This window comes from Loxodonta africana, chromosome 15 (assembly GCF_030014295.1).
Source record: "Loxodonta africana isolate mLoxAfr1 chromosome 15, mLoxAfr1.hap2, whole genome shotgun sequence".
Classification (NCBI taxonomy): Eukaryota; Metazoa; Chordata; class Mammalia; order Proboscidea; family Elephantidae; genus Loxodonta; species Loxodonta africana.
In genome coordinates this window covers 43,071,350-43,080,147 of record NC_087356.1, presented here as the reverse complement: position 1 = coordinate 43,080,147, position 8,798 = coordinate 43,071,350, and the positions used below count along the sequence as shown (strand labels likewise).

The following is an 8,798-nucleotide window of genomic DNA, read 5'->3' as shown; positions in this document are numbered from 1 at the left end:
AGCACCTGACTTTTGTTTTGAAGAAGGAACTGAGCGGTTACTTCTTTCTGGGGGGCCATCTTGGTAAAAAAGAAAAAATTTAACCTAGCTACCCTTTGTTTAGCAATTCTACCTCTAAGCGATTTATCCTTATCATAAGCTGACATACACAAAGAGATATGCATCAAAAATTGGAAGCAATCAAATGCTCACCAAAAGGGGACAATTAGATAAACTGTAGCTCACTCTTATATTGGAGTTCACACAGTTGTTTAGGAATGAGCTAGACCCATATACACTGACCTCGAATGATGGCCGCCACATCTGAATGTACTTCAGCAACACTTTTACTGATTATTCTTATTTTAAATTCAACACATGGTCACCGTTAAAATTCAAGTACAGATAAAAGCAGTGCAGACTGTGAGCATGGTGCAGAACCGGGCAGTGTTTAATTCTGTGGTACTGTCTTAGTTATCTAGTGCTGCCATAACAGGAATACCACAAGAGAAATTTATTCCCTCACAGTCTAGTAGGTTACAAGTCCAAATTCAGGACATCAGCTCCGGGGGAAGATTTTCTCTCTCTGTCGGTTCTGGAGGAAGAGTCCTCGTCAACAATCTTCCCCTGGTCGAGGAGCTTCTCAGGCGCAGGGATCCTGTGTCCAAAGGATGTGCTCTGCTCCTGGTGCTGCTTTCCTGGCGGTATGAGGTACCCAACTCTCTGCTTGCTTCCCTTTCATCTCTTGAGAAATAAAAGGTGGTACAGGCCACACCCCAGGGAAACTCCCTTTACAATGGATCAGGGAGGTGACCTGAGTAAGGGTGGTGTTACAATCCCACCCTCAACCTCTTAACATAAAATTACAATCACGAAATGAAGGACAACCACACAATACTGGGAATCATGGCCTAACCAAGTTGACACAAATTTTGGGGGGGACACAATTCAATCCATGACAGGTACATAGGGTTGCTATGTGTCAGAACCAACTCCATGGTAGGTACCTAGCAACAACAACACAGATAAAAACAGAAAAACATATAGCTGTTGTTCATTGCTGTTGACCTTGTGTATAACAAAACGAAACGCTACCCGGTCTTGCACCATCTTCATGATCATTGGTAGAAGTCACGACGTGGTTACCCTCGGTGCAGGGGTGATGACTAGAAGCCGCATGAGGTTTGGGGGTCATCATGTCCTGCTTCTCAATCTGGGCGCTGGTCACATAGGTGAGTTCAGCTTGTGAAAGTTTATCCAGCTGTACACTCATGATACGTAGACTTTCCTATATATAGATTATATTTCAATAAAAAGATATTTTAGAAATCCAATTACAGAACATTGTAGAAACATGTAAAATCAGAATTTGAAAGTTTCTTGTTCTCCCAGATTTTTTTGCACATACTTTTTTAAAACAGAAAATTAAAATCTTGTAATATAAAATATGCAAAATATATTACATGTATGATACATAAAATATAATGTAGAAAGCTGAATCTTATTCCACAAATTTGATTTTTTTTTCTCTTAATAATATAAGTCAGAATTGACTCGATGGCAAACAAGAACAACAGTAATATAATTATGAAGGCCTTTGGGTGTATTTGTTTGCATACACATAGAGAAAAAGTCTAGAAGGTTATGCTCCAGGCTATTAATGGTAGTCACTTTGGGGAATTTCCATTTATGCTTTGTACATTTTTGTGTGGTGAGAATTTTTACCACACTCATGTATCACTTTTGTAATCAAGGAAGAAACAACAAAAAGTTTGGGGAAAAGAAACTGAGTTTTGGTTTTTTTTTAAAGGGGCTGTGGCCACTTAATAGCAAAAATTGGAGTCAGCTTAAATATCCGTCAAGGAGAGATTTGTTCACAAATCATGATTAAAAAGAAAGACGCCTGCAATGGAAGTGAACGTGGTGCCTGTGTGATGCACCGGACGGTGTGGCCTGCCCGTGCTAGCTGTGTGCCCACGACAGCACCCTGACACCCTGGCCTCAGGTCTGGCCTCTGGGAGCATCAGCAGTTTCTCCGTGTTGACGCGGTCTCAGTGGCTGTAGACACGGGTGCACCCAGCACGCCTCCCTCTCGCTGGAGAATTCTGGGCTTGTGTCTGCAGGTGTGGCGCCCACGGGCCTTGATCAAAGAGGCTCCTGCGCCCCCTTCCTTCATCCTTTCTCACCCGCCCCCGCCCGCCCAGCGTGAGCTCTGCCTGTAGGAAGTGGGTAACTTGTTTTCAGAAGTGATCCCCAGGCCGCGTGGGCCGCAGGCCGATCGGAATCTGCCACCCAGTCAAAGGGAAAGAGTAAGTGCCACGCCTGCAGAGGCCTTTCCCAGCTGTGGAGAGCGAAGGAGATTTCCTCTGTCACTTCTTGGGAAACCTCCTCAGCCGCGTCACTCACGCTCCACGGTGACCTGAGTCACTGGTTCCCGGAGTCCTTGCTGCAGAGCTCAGCACGGTAGACGTAGATTTGAACAGAAGGGAGCCGTGTTCCCCACCACCAGTCAGCTGGGGGCGCAGGAACACGCTGACATGCACAGGAATGCACTGACCCACGCAGGAACACGCTGACATGCGCAGGAACACGCTGACATGCGCAGGAATGCACTGACCCATGCAGGAACACGCTGACATGCGCAGGAACGCACTGACCCACACAGTAACACGCTGACATGTGCAGGAACACGCTGACATGCGCAGGAACGCACTGACCCACGCAGTAACACGCTGACATGTGCAGGAACACGCTGACATGCGCGGGAACACACTGACCCATGCAGGAACACGCTGACATGCGCGGGAACACACTGACCCACGCAGGAACACGCTGACATACGCAGGAAGACGCTGACCCACGCAGGAACACACTGACCCACGCAGGAAGACGCTGACATGCGCAGGAACGCACTGACCTGCGCAGGAACACGCTGACCCACGCAGGAACGCACTGACCCACTCAGGAACACGCTGACATGCGCAGGAACACGCTGACCCACGCAGGAACACGTTGACCCACGCAGAAACACGCTGACCCACACAGGAACATGCCAACATGAGCAGGAACATACTGACCCACGCAGGAACACACTGACCCACGCAGGAACACGCCGACATGCGTGGGAACACTCTGACACGCGCAGCAACACCCTGACACGCTCAGAAACAGCCTGACACGCGCAGAAGCACAATGACATGGGATTCTTCTCAAGCGGGAAGCAGAAGTCCTGAAAAGGGCAGTTAGGCTGGCTCTCCTGGATTTTGCTTTTTCCATTAATATTCTGCTTTTTACATGCTAGTAGCCTTCTTAGAGCTTAGATTTCTAAACTTGAAAGGAAACCATTTGTTTCTTTTCTGTATTTTTAATCGGAAACCACCTCCTGTCCTGACCCTTGTTGATGATGACCAATCGCCCTGACCCCTCTATCCAGCCAGCTCTTCTCTTAGGTTGTTTTTTTTTTTTTTTTTAATATAGGCAAATTTAGGGATTTTTTTTTCCTTTATGGTTTACAATTTTTATATTTTGTTTAAGAAACATTTTCCTACTCTGAGGTAATAAAAATATTGTATATATTTTCATATATATAAAAAAACAAATATATATATATATGAATTGTTATTGTGGTGAAATATATAACAAAACATTTGCCATTTCAGCCATTCCTGAGGCTTTGTGATGTCAGCTCACATGTATCTGTGCTGGGTACCTTCTATGTGTCTGGCTGGCCCCGGGCTGGGACAAGGGCTGCAGAAGGACCACTGCAGACACAGCCCAGCCCTCCAGGGCTACAGCCTTGCTCCACTGCACTTACCAAAGAGGCTTCTCAGCATCCATCACCCCTTTGCTGGCTGGTTCCTCATCAGCTGTGGGGACCAAAGCCTAGGGGAGCCCTCAGGCTCTTTCCCATCACCAGTACAAGTGGTCAGCATCCCTAAGCCTCAAGGCTGTAATCTAATGAATAAGTGGATGGAAACAGGAAGGCTCCTTCACCAGGAGGTCTGCAGGCTTCCACGAGCAGGCTCTGCTCCTGATGTCAGTTAGCCAGGAGCGCTGCCTTCCCTAGCCCTCCCCTCTCGGTGTCTCTCCTGATGGCTGTCCCCACCATCACCTTCCTCTGCTTCTCACGGCTGTGAGACTCGAATTCTCTACCCACAGTTTATCAAACACCGCTGAAAGTTTACTCTGCCAAGCTTGACTGACAAGCACCCTGGAGAAGACAAACTCAACAAAGGAGATATTAATTGAGCACCTAGCATGTGCTCTAGGCCCTGAAGATCCAGCAGGAACAGACACTGTCCCTACCCTCATGGGCTCACATCATCTTGGGTGACAGAACAGACACTGTCCCTACCCTCATGGGCTCACATCATCTTGGGTGACAGAACAGACACTGTCCCTACCCTCATGGGCTCACATCATCTTTGGGGGACAGAACAGACACTGTCCCTACCCTCATGGGCTCACATCATCTTGGGGGACAGAACAGATGCTGTGTCCTCTTGGGGGACAGAGACGTAGGGTTGGCATTCACATGACCGTGAGAGTGAGTGCCCTCGGCGCCTGGACAGACAATAAAATAAAAGAATAAATAAAGAGCCAGGTGATGCTAACACCAGTCAGAAGGCATTTATTTTCTCCTCATGAGAACTTGTGTTCAGCTGAGGGAGATGTTTGCAGCCTCTCACAGTAGATTTTGTGGAGGACTCTGCGGTTGGGTGGGGGCAAAGCTAAGAGGGGAAGATTTAAAGTGGTGTTGGCTAGGAGGCGGAGGCCCATCTTCCTCAACACACCCCCCTCCTCCGCACCCCTTCAGCATCCTGTGACCTGAAGCTGGCTGCTTGGCTAAACTGCTGGTTGGGTAGGACCAGGCCAAGCAAAAGGGAGGCCATGATCTCTGCCTCCCACTTCTACCCCTACCCCCACTCCAGGCCTCAGCCAAGCTTGGGGGACATGGGGAAGGGGGGAAAAGGAGACTTGGCCAGCATCAAAGGTGGTACTGGCCTGAGATCATGGGGCCTCCGGGTAGGCCAGGGCCAGGGAAGCCAGAACTCAAGTCAATCCTTCTTCCTGCCTCATCATCTTTTCTGCAGCCACACCATGCTTCTGGGTTAGAAGCAGGGCAGAAAGGTGACTCTACAAGACAAGCTGGCCTTTGTGGAAGTCCTTTCCTTGGCCCTGCTCAAAGGCTGCCTCCCCAGAAACTCAGAATCCCACTCTGGCAGCTCATGTTGGGGTGAGGGACAAGGGTTTGAACAAGGCAAGCAGAAAGACTCACTGTGGCTTGCAGGGGAGACAGTCCCTGGTCTAATAGTTTCTCACCGCTTCCTTTGTCCTAACCCCCATGGGCTTACATTATCTTGGGGGACAGCCCTCCCCAGCACATAAAGGAGCTTGTCAAGGAAGAGGGAATGATGCTGTCGGGACTTTATCACCCGAATTTCAGAGTGAGTGCGCCCTTGTGTGTCCCTGTGTAGCAGGTGAGGCTGGGCAGGGGGAGGTGTTTGCCTCATAAACCGTTTCTGGTTGTTCCAAAGCACAGGGCCTTTCAGTGAAGCTCTCCCATGTCTGAGCCTGGTCAGACCCTACTGATAGGAACTCAATGTCTCCACCCTCTTTCCCCTCTGCTATTATCATCCAAACTAAATTCCCACCTTCGTGTGTCTAGGGGTCTAAGAAATGAAGCTTGGTCCACATGTTCTCATTTCTCCTGCTGTGATCACTATACCAAAATTTTGTCTTAATAGAATGGGATGTGATTCAGTCATGGTTAAAAATACATTTCCCAGAAGAATGGAAACCTGTCATTTGTACTTCAGTAGGTGAAAATGTGAAAGGGTGGTTACACTTACCCCAGGAAAGGTGTGGACAGAGGGCACCCAGAGGGGCTGCTGAGGTATTATCAGATGCTACAGTCTTTAGGAAAAAGATCTGGCAATATCTAGTAACATTTAATATCAATCATATACTCTAATTCAATATGCCTGGAACTATGAAATTAAAAGCATCATTACATAAGAATAAGCAGAGATCTTCATTTCAATATTGTTTGTTTGGGCAAAATAAAAACTAGAAACAATACCAAGTTCATCAGTAGGGAATGGCTGAATAAATGAGTGGCCTCTCTTCGCCCTAAAATATTATGCAGCCATCTGAAGAGTGATTCGGAGAGATTTCCAGGGTATATTGTCAGGGAGGGAAAGCAGAACGTGGCGAAGTATTTAAAACAGGATCCCATTTTTGTAAAACAAGTAATGACCCGTAGAAAACTGCACCTGTGTTGATACCTGTGTGTATATGGCTGTGTGAGCAGGCAGAACGCCTGCTACAGAAGGAAATACGCCTGGCTGTCAACACTGGGTGGGACCGTTAAAAAGCAAACTTTCCCCAGGAAATTTTGAAATTCCTTTGAAAAGGAATGCATTTTACTTAAAAAAAAATTTTTTTTGTATTTACTTAAATAGTGAAATTAAAATAACCATGATTCCTCCTTTTACTTTTATCAACTAACTTGCCTTTTCAAAATTTAACAACATCGGGAAGCTTCTAAGAATCAACTCTTTCATTGATTCTTGCACTGCCTAATTCCAAAAAGGGTTTGGGACAACTTACAAAGAGGCATACACAAAGGGAGCAGTGATATAAGGGTAAATGAGCACTGGAACTGAGGGTGGGGAGAAACAGCGGACACGGTAGTGGCAGAAGACCTAATAGCGTTCAAAATTCCTTTCAGAGCTCACACGATTTCATTCAGCACTGCATGAAAACCTAATTCTCCAGCTGCCATTTACTCATTGGATGTGACACTTACCCTCACTTTCTGTTTTTAGTTTTCCCATCAACCCACATCATTTTTTTTTCCTCTATATTTGCCTAAAATTCACCACCCCAGATACGCAGAGCTGCTCTGGCTGTGGCTTCGTGACGTTAACGCCAAGCTGCACAGAAGTGTGGTTAGAAGCAAGAGAGGAATTAAAATTCTTTTCTACCCACTTACACTTTTTCATAGAAGTAGAATTCGTTACGACAGCAGCTAAACACATTACCAATTCCTCCATTTGAAAAGATGGCTTTTCAGGCATAAGTAAGACAAGGTTACTGACTCTATCCATCATTTCTTGACTGTTTTTCTTTATTCTTAAAAGCCCAAGAACAATACTTCCTTCCCCTCCACAGAGCCCTCGTCTTTAACTTCTTGTCAGGATCACCTAGATTTCTGGGGTCCCTGTACTTGGCCGACTTCTCAAAGTATGACAGTCCCTGAGGCTGATCTTCAGCTTCTACTTTGAAGCCCCTGGCAGGGGGAACTTGAAGGATGCCACAAACTGGTTACTGGCCGCCATGTTCTGGATCCTGGATTCCTGCTTCCTCACCATGGTGTCCTGGTTTTTCCATCCTTGGGTCCTAGTAGAGGGAGAAATTGTAGAAATGGAGGAATGTGACCCAACCGTCTTTTTAGAATCACAAGGGAAGGGTTTTCTTTCTCAAAGGGAATAGCTTCTCCCTCCCAAGGGGATTATCAACCACTAGATATTTACTGGTCAATTTACAATTATTAATTTCAATTATTAAAGTGGTGTACAAATAAACACCATTAGATGTATGCATTAATTACATGATGCCAGTGGCATTCACCTACACGGGGAAAGAGTGAATTATGTAATAAAAGGTAATTGGTTAACTATTTGGAAAAAAATTAGTTCTTACACCAAAAGAAATTCCACATGGTTTAAATAAGTAAATGTTTTAAAAAATATAGAAACCAGAAAGTCAACAAATTAATTAATAAGCTCCAATCAAAATCAAATGCAAACTTCTTCATAATATAAATTTGAATTATTTAAACATTTTTAAAATTTTGGATTGTACTGGAATATGATATTTCAGGTCAGTGAAGGTGCTGATAATTGGACCTCCTTATAGTCCATTGCTGGGATTGTAGATACCACCACTCAGAAAGGCAATTTTGACCCTTGTCAGAGCAGTCAGTGGTAGCCAGGCACCACCTAGTTGTTCTGGGCTCCAGGCTGGTGGGAGCTGTGGTACTTGTGGCCCATAGTCCTTTGGATTAATATTTCCTTTATGTCTTTGGTTTTCTTAATTCTCTTTCCTCCGGATGAGCTGGGACTAGTAGATGTATCTTAGATGGTCACTCGCAAGCTTTTAAGACTCAGACGACACTCACCAAAGTTGGATGTAGAACATTTTCTTTATAAACTATGTTATGCCAATTGAGCTTGATGTCCCCCTCCCTGCAACCATGGTCCCCAGAACTTATCCAGTAACTCAGTCCCTCTGGGTGTTTGGATGTGTCTATGAAGTTTCTATGACTTTGCCTCAGTCAAGTTGTGCTGACTTCCCCTATATTGTGTGTTGTCCTTCACTTCACCAAAGTTAACACTTATCTACTATCTAGTTAGTGACTTCCCCTCCACACCCCTCCCTTCCCTCATAACCATCAAAGATTGTATCTTCCTGTGTGTAAACCTTTTCTTGAGTTTTTATAATGAGCTCTCATATGGCATTTTTCCTTTTGTGATTAAGCTATTTCACTCAGCGTAACACACACTCTCCAGGTTCATCCACGTTGTGACATGCTTCACGGATTCATCTTTGCTCTTTATCGTCATGTAGTTTGTGTCTATTTTTTGATCCAGAAACTCCACTTCTAGGAATTTATCAAGAAATAGTTATTATGGTTATGAACAAGAATTGTTAATGACAAAGATGTGCATCACAGTATTGTGAAGATATTGAAAATATGCTAAAATCCTAAGTATTCACCAGTGAAATAAATGAGAATACAATGTGAGGAGACC

The 8,798-nt window shown here is 45.2% G+C and overlaps 1 long non-coding RNA gene across 1 annotated transcript in view; it reads right to left on the bottom strand.

Moving 5' to 3' along the window:
* Nucleotides 1-3,633: 3,633 nt before the first annotated feature.
* Nucleotides 3,634-8,798, bottom strand: part of LOC111747777 (uncharacterized) — a 51,603-nt gene continuing 46,438 nt past the window's right edge. Inside the window, exon 3 of the long non-coding RNA XR_002783730.2 lies at nucleotides 3,634-7,383. This is a non-coding gene — a long non-coding RNA (uncharacterized LOC111747777). The remainder of the gene's footprint in view (nucleotides 7,384-8,798) is intronic.